This window comes from Eptesicus fuscus, chromosome 12 (assembly GCF_027574615.1).
Source record: "Eptesicus fuscus isolate TK198812 chromosome 12, DD_ASM_mEF_20220401, whole genome shotgun sequence".
NCBI lineage: Eukaryota > Metazoa > Chordata > Mammalia > Chiroptera > Vespertilionidae > Eptesicus > Eptesicus fuscus.
Window position 1 is genome coordinate 91,062,192 of NC_072484.1, and position 12,569 is coordinate 91,074,760.

The following is a 12,569-nucleotide window of genomic DNA, read 5'->3' on the forward strand; positions in this document are numbered from 1 at the left end:
CCAAAGCTATTGAAACATAACTGTACTCACCACTTAAATCGTTCCTCTCCCAGCCACTCCTTCTAACCGGCCTCTGGCTCTCCCACTGAAAGTGCTCCACAAGGTTACTCGTGATGTCACAAATGCTAATTCCTACAGGCGCTTTTCTGTGGAGATCTACCAGAGTGCTCAGCTTCACCCGGTGGTGTGGGATGAATACCTTTTCCTTCCATTGCTTGGTTTCCAGATTTCACATCCCCTCCCTCCCCTGACTCTGGGCTATTTGACATTGTTTAAAGATGACTGCATTCCTCAGTGACTCTGTCCTTCACCCTCTCCTCATTCTCTGTACTTTTTTGGGGAAGTCTTGCCCACCTCCTGTCTTGTCACTCAAATCTATTTCTCCAGCCAAAGGGGATAACTCCAGACCCATGTTCGCATCAAGACAGCCCGTGGGCATCTCAAGGTGCACGGATTTGGGCTTCTCACCACTAGCCTCCTTCGCTTCCTGCCCCCATCTCTTGGCGGATGACGTCACCCAGTCTTTCTTGCAGTTAAACAAACAGCTTCGCTTTCTTATCTCTGTGCTTTCATACGTGCTGGTCTACATTCCAGGAATATTTATCTGGTCCATGTCTCTTAGCTCGTACTTTTTTTTTTTTTTTTCATTAAGAGCTCAGCAGAAATGTGATTTCTTTCAGAAATCTATTAATGAATCCTATGTCTGGGCTAGAAGTGCACAGCATAGTTTTCCTGATGTTTTTACTTTGTTTATAACCCCTCTAGACCGTGAGCTCCTTGAGGCTGTATCTTGTTTATATTATGTTAACAGGGCCTATGACATAGTACATGCCCGAGTAAAATCACTCAGTAAAACTAGAAGCCCTTGCCCTGGCTGGTGTTGCTCAGTGGTTGGAACGTCGGTCTGCAGACTGAAGGATCACGACTTTGATTCCCAGTCAAGGGTACATATCTGGGTTGCAGGTTCGATCCCCGGCCCTACTGAATCAGTCCCCTTGTCTTCCTCCCCTAACCTGGTTCCCTGCTTGGTTATTGCCATGGTCTTGCAGGCAGAGTCCTCTCAGATTCATCACATATGTTGGCTCCAGGATTATTTTTCTAAAATGTAAATCTGAGCATGTTTCCTCCCAAGGCTCCCCACTACCATGTATGTCAAGCTATGAAACACAGCATGGGAGCGGCTTCGTGCTTTGTTCCTTGCTAGGTTTCCATGCCCACCTCCCGCCTCCCATACGCCCTCTTACAGGTCCGTCCCGAGAAGCGTGTGGTAGTTCTGCGGAATGCCATGGCACAGACCCCCGCCTCCTGCGAGCTCGTCCTCCTGCTCACCACACCCAGCGCCAACGTTGGCTGTGGAAACCTGGCTCAGGTTTCACCTCCCCAGGCAGGGCCCTTCTGACTCTCCAGACCAGTTGAGTGCCCTCCCTCCTTTTATTGTAGCGTCTTCTCTCTGATTCTCTCTCACCGCAGACCTGCCACTCCCCGGGGCCTTGGGCACCGCCGTGTATTTGCCGTGAAGGCTGGGAGTCCTGATGCTACCCTGTAGCAATCTTTCTCTCTCCAGCTAAATTTACTTCCTATGAGGTTTTTATGATTTCTAAGGCTTAGTGCTAAAATCTTCTCCCATTTTTCAAGGCTGCTAGCCATTGCCACAGACTAAATCCATTGCCACAGACTAGATGCTTTCCGTCTGCTGAATGTTAACTAACAAGCAGGGGGACAGCCCAGTCCTTCTCCCCGGAGCGGCGCTGCGCTGCCTTTGGGATGCGCCCCCCCACCTGCCCCCCCAGCTGCATCCTATGGGCATTCTCCTCTCACACCGCCTCCTCTTGAGCTTGTCCGGGAGAGAGGACGCTGGCGCGGTGACGGTGCGGTGACAGCTGCCGGGAGAAGTCACACAGACTCTTCACCAGCAGCGAGGCCAGGGAGCGCCTCCCACGGCGGGTCCAGACTCGGATCTAACACGCTTCCTCTCAGTGCCGAAGAGTCCAGCTCTCAGACCTCTCCTGGCTCGGGGGGAGGAGGAGGGGGCGCATTTATAGTTCCCAACTGATCGGGGCGCTTGCCAGGTGCTGAGGAGACAACAATGGATAAGTCAGAGCTTTCCCCAGAGGATTATAGATTAATAAGCAGAATAGATAAGCATTTTTTAAAAATGCATGCAATGAAGACCAGCAGCAGACAAGAAACATTCCCCCAAGGCGAGCCTGATGGATGCCAAGCCGTGGGGAGGATCAGAAATGAGAGATGACGGCTTTGGCTTCAGCCACAGGGAGTTGGAAGTGCTTCTGTGACATCCAGGCGGGGCTGCTGCCCAGACAGGTGGCATTTAAGTGTGGGACTCGGGAGGGGATCCCATGCCGATAACATAGATTGGGGGCTCACTAGGCCGAAGAAGGTACTCGAGGCTGTATAAAAGCGGACAGCAGAAGGGTGGTGGCAGCAATAAGTAAGTAATATCAGAGGCGGGCAAAGAAGGCAGCACAAGGGAAGCCATAGGCAGTGAGCACAGGCAGAGCTTGGGGTGGGCTATTTCCACAGCAAAGGAGGATGTTCACCGGCAGAGCGTGGGGAGCAGCAGGTGCTGCAGGGACCAGAGCAGCCACGGGAGAAGCCGTTGGCAGCACCGCACCCAGGAGGCCGTGGGCCATCGCCTCAGCAGCCAGAGCAGAAGGGGCCGGCACCGGGGTGCAGAGCCAGCTCAGTGAAGGAAGCTCAGAGGGTGGACACAGGAATTGCCCCAGGATCGCGGCTGTGAATGGGCTGAGAGCAAGCAAAGGGAAGCCAGGAGACCCATCAAAAACACCTTCGTATTTAAAGATTGGCACGACGGTGTGTGAATGCGGAGCCGGAGTCAGAGGAGCGGGACAGACTGAAGATACACGAGAGAGAGGGGAGCTGGTGCTGGCAGAAGGTGCAGGGGGACAGGGAGGGATGCTCTCACGCCCCGTCTCACACGGCAGCTCCCTCACACCACGCACCACGGACGCCCTTCGGAGCCCCGCCTGGCCCCCTGTAATAAATCGTGTAGAGGCCTTGGCAAACGTGACCCATGTGTTTTCCAGCTCGTGTCAGCAAAGAGGAGAAATGCCCCCTGAGAGCCGCCGTGGTTCCGAATGCTCATTCCGTTAGCTAGAGCAAAGCCCCGGATGGACCTCTCTGGGACTCTGCCGAGACCACGTCCCGCAGCCCTGAAGCTGGCCAGGCCCCTCCCTTCGCTGATCACCCCGATGAGCTTCCTGAGCCGAGCCCAGATGGGCCTGCAGTGCCTAAGTCAGCCCGAAAGCGGGGCGCAGCCGCAGGACTGATTAAGTGCTCAGAGCCCTCTGATCTTTCTCTCCCACCAGCAGTTCGTAATTCATTCCCAAACACGTGCCACACAAGCGCTCGTGACCATAAATAATGTTGTTCTCTTATTTAAATGGAAATCCATGACAGTGCGACCCGCCGGCCATCAATAGTACACTTCCCTTCACCAAGCGGACTGGCTTTGCACAAATACTTCATATCTGTGGATTGTGGTGAGTGAGCGCCGTCTGGATTGGGCAGCATGCTGTAGTCTGCGGATCAATAAGTGATAATCAGAAGCGAAGATTTAGAATAGCGTGCCACTGGAGGGCAGAGAGTTTGCTGGAGGACAGGTGTGTGCCACTGGAGGTCGGTGCCATCCGAGGGCGGTGTTTGGGGTTGTTCGGGGCTTGGCTCGCGCTGTTTTCTGGGCTGGGAAACCGCCTCTGTAGCTTTAAGTCCAGAAGTGTCTCCTTCTGGGACTCTCTCTTTGACATCTCCAGAATGGGTATGGCGGTCCCCTGCACCCCCCTCTCCCTGCACCCACAGACAATGGCAGTGAGGTCTCTGCACGCCTCCCCTGCACCACCCCGCTGGAGGGCCCCTCACCATGACGCCTCCTCCTGGCCAGGCTCCAGGCCCCAGGCTCTGGCTGCCGTCGAACAAAGCGCCTTGAGGAGTGACAGGAGTGAGTGTGCTCATCTCTTGTGATTATGTTTTCGAAAGTCCAAAGACAATCGGCCTCAGCAGCGAGGGCGGGCTTCTCACCCAGACGTGGTGTCTGCCCCTCAAACGCCGCGATGCCCTCAGCACAGGTGAGGCAGCTTTCCTATCATGTGGAGGCCTCAAACCACCCCATGTTCTCAGGACACCTGCAGGGGTAGGAACGTTCCTAGCTCCCCATTTAGTGGATAACTTTTTTTTATCAAATCTTCATAGATTTTTTATTTCTTTGTTTTTTTGTGTTTTTCATTTTTTTGTTTTTTGTTTGTTTGTTTGTCTTTGGCTTTTGCCACACTCCAAGATGTAATAATGACATTTTTAAATGATCTTATTTCCTCACTGGTTTGTAATTTACCTGGAGGAAGGGAGGGCACTTAAGTTCCTACCTCCAACAGCGTTTAGCACTGTGCTTTCCTGACAGGAAGTGATGGATAAATATTTGTCACACTGAACCCCATCAGAAACTACCCCTTCAGTTTGTGCAGCAAAATGCTAAGGGGCTTGGAGCAGTGGAGGTAGTGCATGGTGTAGGAATAGGACCAGTGGATGATGTTAATCACCCCTGAGTGATTCCTCCTCCCATCAGCATGCTTATCGGTTCCGGTTCCGACAAAGTCAAGTGGAGTAGCCCCAGCCTTCTGCTTTGCAAAGACTGGTAATGACTGAACTAATGGGCATCCCAATTGTCAGCCAGTCATTTACTAAGTAGATCAACATGGCAGTGAGAGAGACTCAACCAAAAGTGAATGACCCAACCCTGCCGGCTCCCTGACCTCAAACTGCCCCACCTCCAGAACAATCTAATCTAATAATAGACAAATATGCAAATTGACCGCACCTTCGCTACACCTAAGCCACGCCCACCAGCCAAGCCACGCCCACCAACCAATCAGGACGAGTATGCAAATTGCCCCAATAAAGATGGCGGCTAATTTGCATATCAAGACAGTGTCGAAAGAAGCCAAGAGCTGCAAAGGGGAGTAAAGCTTCGAAGAAGCAAGCAAGCCAGGGGGGCGGGGGGAGGAGAAGGGAGGAGCGAAGTCAGGGCCTAGGCGAAGGGAAACGAAGGCGGGCTGGAGGAGAAGGCGGGGCCGGCGGCAAGGGCGGAGCGGAGGCGGGGCCGGGGCCGAAGGGAAACGCGGGCAGGCTGGAGGAGAAGGCGGGGCCGGTGACAAGGGTGGGGCGGGGGCGGAGGCGGGGCCGGGGGCGAAGGGAAACGCGGGCCGGAGGAGAAGGCGGGGCCGGTGACAAGGGTGGGGCGGAGGCGGGGCCGGGGGTGAAGGGAAACGCGGGCCGGCTGGAGGAGAAGGCGGGGCCGGTGACAAGGGCGGGGCGGAGGCGGGGCCGGGGGCGAAGGGAAACGCGGGCCGGAGGTGAAGGGAAACGCGGGCCGGAGGTGAAGGGAAACGTGGGCGGGCTGGAGGAGAAGGCGAGGCGGGCGGCAAGGGAGGAGCGGAGGCGGGGTAGAGTGCAGCAGGAAATCCCATTGCAGGAATTTTCCTGCAACGGGAAAGCTAGTCCTATATAATAAAAGGCTAATATGCAAATTGACCCTAATGGCAGAAAAACCCGTCGCTATGACGCTCACTGACCACTAGGGGACAGATACTCAATGCAGGAGCTGCCCCCTGGAGGTCAGTGTGCTCCCACTGGGGGAGTTACGCTCAGCCACAAGCCGGGCTAATGGCTGATGGCTGCGAGCACAGCAGCAGTGGCGGGAACCTCTTCCGCCTCTACGGCAGCGCTAAGGATGTCCAACTGATGGCTCAGGCCCGATCCCCAGGATATCAGGCCTAAGCTGGCAGGTGGACATCCCCCGAGGGGTCCCGGACTGTGAGAGGGTGCAGGCCGGGCTGAGGGACTCCTCCTCCACCCCCAAGTGCATGAATTTTCATGCACCGGGCCTCTAGTGAAATATAAATGTTTAGTGTTTGAGCTCCCCAGTCTATAGTACTTTTGCAATAGCAACTCACATTGACTAAGGTCCTATTGCAAACAATGATGCTATGTTAATTTCCCTTGTAATTGTTTATTGTTAGTGTATAAGAATGCAACTGATTTTTGTGTGCTGATTTTGTGTTTTTGAATTCATGTGTTAGTTGTTACAATTCTTTTTTAATCTTTAAGATTTTCTGCATAACCAAAGAACCTATATGCATAAACGCATATAGCCTTGGACAGAGACAATACTGCAGTAGGCCCGGGGGCGTGGGCGGGTAATGGGTGGAGGGGGTCAATGGGAGAAAAGGGGGACATCTGTAATACTTTCAACAATAAAGATAAATTTAAAAAAGATAATATCATCTGCAAACAGAAATGATTTCATTTTCTCCTTTTCAATTTGGATGTCTAAACATTCATTTTTAAGCCAGAGTTTTATGGTAAAAATGGAACAATTGCTCACATATCCATTTTAGCTTTGAAGTTATGATTAAAACCTTTCACATAATTATGAAAAGACAGGCTGTGATACTACCTTTGTGTTTTAAACAAAAGGACAAATTATAAGTACTCACTAGTAGCTGTTATTTTTTTATCTTTTCACCAGAATTTGGCTCACTCTCATGAACACTTCTAAATCTAGGTAATAACATGTAAAATGAACTGATTTGGCCACTTGGGCAAATAGAACTGTCCTGTGAAGAGAAAAGAAAGTTGCATTTTACTACCTACATTTCCACTGGCTCTGGGCTGGGATCTATAGGATTGATTTTTTCACATCGACTGTTGACAAGTTGATCAGTTCTTTGTGACCAACATTAGTGACAGGAGCCCAAACAATTTGGGCTACAAATATTGAACGTGGTAGGGTTATGAAATGTAACTCCCATCAAGCAGCCATATAACAGCACAACAACAAACCCATTAATAGGACAAGGAAGGAAAATGCCACTAGAAAAAGCCATTGAGTGATAACACAAATTCTTCCAGGTCAACTTTATCGGGAAAATATTCCTTCTCCATCTACAATCCAGGGTTCTATAAAAATTTTTCAGAGCAACCTTTGAATCTTGGTGATAAATTTGCATATCCAGATGAAAGTTATGTGAGTGAAATTTTATAAAAACTTTCATAAGGCCCAGTGCACGAATTCATGTACAGGTGGGGTCCCTCTAGGTGGCCTGCAGGGATCAGGCTGAAACTCCCAGTCCAATGCTGCCCGCAGCTCCTACCTGCTGCTCCCGCTCATCCTGGCACCACTGTGCCTGCCATGGGCTCACACCCAATCAGTCCTGATAGGGAGAGGCTTGGGCTGCTACAGCAGTGCTCGCCAGCCATGAGCCCTGCATCTGGCGTCCTCCCAAGGGGAGTGGCCTGTGGGACTGGGCTGAAACTAGCTCTCCAATATCCCCCAAGGGGTCCCAGGATCTGAGAGGGCACAGCTCAGGCTGAGGGACCCTACCGATACACAGTTGGGCCAGGGAAGGACCTTGGGAGGGCTCCAGAGCATGTTCGGCCCATCTCACTCAGTCCTGATTGGTCAGACCCCAGCAGCAAGCTAGCCTACCGGTTGGAGCATCTGCCCCCTGGTGGTCAGTGCACATCATAGCAAGCAGTTGAGCAGCCTTAGCATATCATTAACATATTACACTTTGATTGGTTGTTCGGTTGTTCTGCCATTCGGTCTATTTGCATCTTACCATTTTATTATATAGGATGGGTTTTAAGCATTTAGTACTTCCAGTATTCTCCAATTAGGTGTGTGTGTGGCGGGGGGGGGGGGGGGGCGGGAAATACATTAAGACCAAAATGGAGGCAAGAATTGCAAAAACAAGATACACTGAAATTCAGGTGTTTAAATTTGTATGGTTGAGGCCAAACAATTCTGTCCTCTAAGAATGCTTTGGATAAATGTACGAAGAGAATCTAAACACCGTTATTCTTTTTGACCCCAGAAGATGGCAAAACAAATTTCCTGACCTCAAAACGTATGACAAGCAGTGCCATGTGTCCATACTGCAACTCATGAGCAGGTAATGTAGAGAGAATTTATGTTTGAAGACTTTTCGCTGTCTTTAACATAGGAAATAAGGGATTATTGCTAGTACCCTGGTCTGGCCAGATTTAACTAATAAGCTTCTGAAAGAAAATAGTTCTGGTTTGCAGTTTCCAAGTGCCATTGAAAAGGGGCCTGTGCATTATAGCCATTATGCTATCGGCATCTGTTTAAAGAAAACTGCTGTGGGGAATTGGATGAAAACGGGCTTCACGCTGCCTCGGGGCCCATGATTTAAGCTTCCTTTTAGCGGGGCGATCTACAAACCCGAAGCTGCAAACTGGCTTTTTCCTGCCCTTCTGAGTCCGTGTTGAGCATTAAGCACTTGTGGGGCCTGAAGTGAGGAACAGGCTCTTAGACAGCACATATCGCAGAAATGTCCCCTAAAGATGCGGCATCCACTCATCATCCGAGTGGGACAGGGCTGGCCTTTCCTGGTCAGAGCTGGAGCATTGAAGTGAGCGGTAAATCTCATGGCAGCCTGCTGGCGGCCTGTCTGCGCGTCTGTCCCCGCTGAGATGGAAGTGTCCTGAGGCCGCTGGAACCTGGCAGCGCCCTTCCTGGGAGGGGATGCGCTGAGGAGCCCAGGAACATCCTTCCTGCCCCGCATTTTGGCAACCTGAGGGCCATTGTGGCTCCGTTTCTTGCTCATTAAGAAAGTAGAGCAGCTGTTGAGCGAGCAAGGTTAACAAACCTTGGAAAAACATTAGAGTTAATTTGTTTTTCGGGCTTTCCAAGACCCAGAAGTTGGAAGAAGATGCTTTTATGTGCACCCATTAGTCTTTCAAGAGTCAAATCTGCAGAGCGCCTTACAAGATTACTCGTTGGGATTGAAGTGGGTATTACCAAGGCTGGGCATCTGCTTCATGGCATCTGGAGTCACTGGGCGCCGAGGGTTTGGCCTAAAAAGCGCTTCGGACGAATGACCTGTTCAGAGATTGGAGAATCCTGGAATCTCAGCTCAACTCCTGACACGTAAAAAGCCTCCGGAATGAACGGATGGATGGGGCCGACGTTTATACAGAATCAAAACAAGAAGTTGAAGAGAAGAAAAGTGAGTACAAAAGGTTATTGGGGCGAATGCCATACCTCCTCTCTTCTTCAGCATTCCCAGGGATACATACAGCCACCTTGGTTACCTGGAAGTGAACAAGACTAACATGGACAAGCACAATCTAGTCCCAATTGCTGCAATCAATTCATGTGAATTAGACATTGCCATAATGTCTTTAAAAGGAACTCATTCAGTACTTTAACAAGTACTCAATGGATGCCACTCCATGGCAGGCAGTCAGCCAGGTATGTAGGGCGTGTGGCGTGGCAAAGGCCACTCTATAGCCTCATCTGACTCTCCGGTGACCCCTCTGAATACACAGCGTCCATATCTTGAGGTTGAAATGCTCTGAATGATCAGGTTTTACACTTACCCTCAGGATGGTACACTTTAGAGTACCAACCCCAGACCTCAGGCGGCTGCCTCCCCTGACAAGAACCAGCCAATGAATATATGTGTCCATTTGGCATTGTGTGTAAGGAATGCAAACACTCGTATAAGAGAAAAAATTCATCAACCAAATTATCGGGAAGGGTGAGAAATACTAACTGTACGCCATCCTGGTATTTCTACTTGAGAAATAGCACTTTGGGAGGAATGCGTTGGCATTTGAAAGGAAGACAATGATTTGATACAAATCGGCGAACAATATAAAGAGCAGCACGGCAAGAGTCCTGGTCCAAGGTCGAACCCCGGTGCTCTCCGTGACCTCTGCCAGCACAGCTTCGGGCGCCGGGTCAGAGTGGAGGGTGCAGATCTATTGCACAGTAACCTCACGTCAAAAGGAATTAATTGTCCAGCGTCTTGGTGCTCCTGATCGTTGTGGTCAGCGAATTGGTCTGACACTGAGACTGAGTGCCTGCCACGTATTGTGCGTGACACGATGATACGGTGCTCGCCAAGGTGTCCAGGCAAGCAGTTACCTTCCCTGAGAAATCTCTCAGCAGATTCGCTTTCACAGAAAGAAAGAAAAAGCCCGTATGTTTTATCAGTCCCCCATCCTTTCTATTCGGCAATGGTGTTGGGCATACCTAGCCAGAGAATGAAAGTTATCTTGACTGTCACTCCCGGGTGAAACCACTGAAGCTGTTTCCACGTGGCACCACTGGGTTCCGCTACATTAGAACAAGAAAGGAAACTGATAACGGCAGCAGCCAATACAGAGTAAATTCTTTAGAAATTTAGGAGGTGCAACATGCAAATTTGTTCAGGTGATTAACCCATACCCAAAACACACATTAACAACGAGTCTTAAGATGGACTCAAGATGTTGAGGTGGGAGGTGGGGTGAGAGGGCTTATCTGTAACATGTAGATAACATCATCCTGAACAATATTAGGGATCAGTGAGCCCTAGTTGGTTTGGCTCAGTGGGTAGAGCCTCGGCCTGTGGACTGAAGGGTCCCGGGGTCGATTCTGGTCAAGGGCACATGCCTGGGTTGTGGGCTCGATCCCCAGTGGGGGGCATGCAGGAGGAGGCCAATTGATGATTCTCTCTCATCATTGATGTTTCTATCTCTCTCTCTCTCCCCCTCTCCCTTCCTCTCTGAAGTCAATAATATGTATATATGTATATATAAAATATTAGAGATCAGTGAGGTAATATATGTGAAATGAAATTGATTGATCCAGGGGTTGGAGGGAGGAATCTCATGTAAAGGCTAAGTATTCTGCATGTCAATTTTTACCTCATATTATTGATAAGAAAGCAAATTAGTGCCATCAAAACCAGTCATCATTGAATAGAAAGTCCTTAATTTGTGAGACACAGGTGATTTGGGGCTAGAATGAAGAAGTATCTAAGAGCCAATGTTTGTTATAAAGCTGAAAAGCATTCTGTTGTAGAGTTTGAAATAAACATATTGCCTTCATTCTGATTTTGTGGGAAAGCACAGTCAGTTGAAATAAGTACAATTATTATTCAATGCATACTTGTTACTCAACCTCTTCTATGTAGAATATAAAGCTTGAAGAGTAAGCCAGATATTGGCACCTCCTCCTTTTGCTCATGTCTGCCAAGGACAGTATATATATTCTTAAATAGCGAAGCTCAAAATGTATTTTAAAAATTTAAAGACATTGATTACCTTTCAAGAGGCGTGATTTTGTCCTGTTTGCATTATGCACTTAAAAATTTTTATACACGTTGCTATTTCACTAATTACAGGTTGGCAGATGATCAAGGGAACTAATAAGGTCATATGCATTTTCCTTTAAAGAATTCTGTTCTAATGTTAATAAAAGGGGCAAAGTTACAATGTCAACTGGACTGTTTTCTTTTCCAGACACTTGTTTCTAATGATGAGTTATACCTGAAGAAGACAAATACTGCTCTTTCCTAAAGAACTCATTTTTCCCCCCATGATGGCATCTTGAAATCTATGATTTGTGACAACGCTCAGCGGGAAGTGTAATGGCCAAGCATGGCTTAACATGTCATTTATTCAGGTAACATGGTCTCAGTTCTGTGGGTGACAGAAACTCTCCATCTATACTTTGCCCTTGGCCACTATTTTGGTCAGTGATTACAATGAAAGAAGGAAGTTTGAATTTACGGAGGTGCTTTATTCCAGCTAAAGGTCAGAGTCACCTTGTATCATCTTGTAGGAATTGCAATGAGATGCCATCCAGTGAGGAAAACAACAATAGCATCACCATAATTACTTTTCCTTATAAGGAAGATAGGTAACCTGAGACTAAAGAGATTCTGTTCCATGTATGACAAAAGTTCCCCAGGAAACATGTACATGTGAACTAAATATACATGTTTCTAAATATCTTCAAGGGTACAGCCCAAGTTGTAACTCCTGGTGTGAAGAAAATGGCAGCTTTCCAGAAATCAGAGATTAGTGCGGAAATTTGCCCGAGTTTGCTGCGAGCCTTCAGGACAGATATCTGCATTAGCAGCTGCGGGTGGTTCGTATGATGGGAAATAAAGTTACCAGACTTCAGTTCCTGTCCCTGAGAAGAAAAGCCACCAGGAAGAAACTGCCCCAGCAATGAGCTGTTAGACACAAGGCCTCTGTCTTGATTTGAGGAAACGTGTACATCACTCCTTTCCATGTTGTCCTCCTAGCTCTTCTCCCCTAAATCACACTGTACTTTCCAGAAGGCCACATGGCCTCCAGCCACAATTTCAAAAGCTTCAGCTCGTAATGTCACACTATACAAGTTTTCCCAAAGTGCTATGTTCTAGGTGTCTCTAAAAATTAAAATGCTAAAATCTTATCGAAATATTCCTGAATAATTCCTTACATATTTGATGAAGACAGCAGCAGTGGCCAGCAAACAGGATACTGGGGGCCGCAGTGGGAGGGGCTGGGCGGGGGCACGGAAGATGGGCTGAGACCCGTCCCTGTGTCCCCCACAGCCTCTCGGCCCACAGTTCCTTTCAAGGTGCACAAATTTGTGCACTGGGCTCCTAGTAGAACTATGTAAGTAACATTTAACAAAAACATATGAAATGTGTCACAATTTCTAGCAAACTACTCAGAACAACTGGGGGTGG